The sequence below is a fragment of the Galeopterus variegatus genome, unplaced genomic scaffold (genome assembly GCF_000696425.1).
Source record: "Galeopterus variegatus unplaced genomic scaffold, G_variegatus-3.0.2 Scaffold7787, whole genome shotgun sequence".
In the NCBI taxonomy this organism is placed as follows: domain Eukaryota; kingdom Metazoa; phylum Chordata; class Mammalia; order Dermoptera; family Cynocephalidae; genus Galeopterus; species Galeopterus variegatus.
In genome coordinates this window covers 37,363-39,277 of record NW_007733898.1, presented here as the reverse complement: position 1 = coordinate 39,277, position 1,915 = coordinate 37,363, and the positions used below count along the sequence as shown (strand labels likewise).

The following is a 1,915-nucleotide window of genomic DNA, read 5'->3' as shown; positions in this document are numbered from 1 at the left end:
CGCTCAGCCAGTGAGCGGCCGGTCTGTATGTGGGATCCGAACCCTCGGCGGGAGCGCCGCCACACTCCCAAGTGGCACACTGTAGCAGTGGGCCACCGGGCCGGCCCCATAAAATTTGATCATAATTTACAAGTAATAGTTTGAAGACCAACATGTTAAAGCCACAAGGTAAAAATAAGATAAAATAGTGTAAAGTATAACTTTGATATTGTTTTAAAATTACTTATTGTGTGAGTATGTGAATATCTGTAAGACAGAGAAAGATATAAATTACCCTTAATACTACCACAGAACCAAATTGTAGTAGCTCAATGGTATTTGGTAACTTTAAATGGAACATTCTCTGGATGCCTCCTTCTTTCCCAAAACATGCCTTTCTCTAATTCCTGCTTGGCCTTCACATGCCAGTAGAAACACCCCTCCTCAGGGAAGACTTGGCAGCGAGGGTAGTCCTCCTTGTCATAGTTCTTAGACTACCTTGTGCTTCTTTCATGATGTAGCATATTGTAAGCTCCATGAGGGCAAAGGATTTGCCCATTTGGTTACCAACCCACTCCAAGGGCCTAGAACAGTGGCTTGTGTACATTAGCAAGTCAATTACTATTTATTGCACGAATGTAGACCTCCTCCATGTGGTAATGCACTACATGTTCACTTGTTCAGTATTTTGCAGAAAAGCAGGAGCCGTATCTGTTTCCCTTACTGTGATGTGCCCAGTGCCTTGGCCAGTGCTCCACCCTTGGCAGGAGCTCTACCTACATCAAAGGAATGACCAGCTCAGATGGGACGGAGGAGGACCCTATCTTCTGCAGGAGCCTAGAGCCACATTTCCAATTAGGCATAGCTTGTCTTTATAGTCCTGCCTTGGCTTCCTCTGTCTGCCTAAGGCCTGCCTTTTCCTGCATCTCTGGTCTTGGTCCTGCTTCAGGGCACTGATCTCTGCTAAGCCCTTATCTGATAAGGCTTAGTTATTTTACCTTCACTTGGGTGTCAATGTTTGCATTCCGTTAGGGAACTCTAGACTAAAAATACTTTGTGAGTCAAGGAAATAAACCTCTAATGGTATAATTTAATCTGGAACAGGGTAGAGAGGCTTCTATTTTTGAAACAAAGAGTCTACCTGTTTTCTTTCAAGCCACTGAGTCCTCCACCAACTTGCAAGGGCAAATCTGACTCAGCTAACACGTCAGTCCAACAATTACAGGAAAACAGAAGTGTGGGGCTGGAAGGGATACTGACAGGTCATTCAATCCATCTGTCAGCCTTTGGGCAAGGATACATCTAGGACTGCGCCAAGCTATCCCCAATAGATGCATCTAAACTACATCTTTTAAGTCTCCAGAAGAGGTGAGTCGACAACAACCTAATTTTATTTGACTCATATCCACATTTAACAAGATTGTTGGACCTTTTTGCCAATCCTTTACACTGCAGGATTGTTTTTTGTTGTTGTTGTTGTATCCTTCAGTGAGGGATGGCTGGTTTCTTGCCTTCATGAGATATAGTATGTTGGTATCTTTCACTTTTCCTTATATATTAGATTTCCTAATCCTTTAATCATCTTTGGGACTTGCTTCCAAACCCACTGCAGAGGTAAATTTTTGATTTTAAGGGTAACAATTTGCTGCCACCCCTTAATGCTAATGGAGACCAAGAAATTGTGTTGTATTCAGAAGGTAGAGAGCCATTGGTATCTAAAATAATGTGAATTACCACTTTGGAGAGAACTCTGTAAGTGATATTTTCTGGGTATATGCTAAAATAAGAATCCTCACCCCACAGAAGAGAGCAGCTTCCCCACAGGAAAGTCCCATGGAAGTAACACATCCTACAGCAAGACCTGGAGAAGGCTTCCTAGGAAATTGACATGTCACTGGAAAGCAGTCGGCCTAAAGGACGACTGACAAAAAAAAAA

The 1,915-nt window shown here is 42.9% G+C and overlaps 1 protein-coding gene across 1 annotated transcript in view; it reads right to left on the bottom strand.

Annotated features, from left to right (window-relative positions):
• Nucleotides 1-1,915, bottom strand: part of LOC103607875 (carboxypeptidase A6-like) — a gene marked incomplete at its 3' end in the record, with an annotated part of 54,284 nt that overhangs the window by 35,201 nt on the left and 17,168 nt on the right. The gene's annotated exons all lie outside the window — the stretch shown is intronic.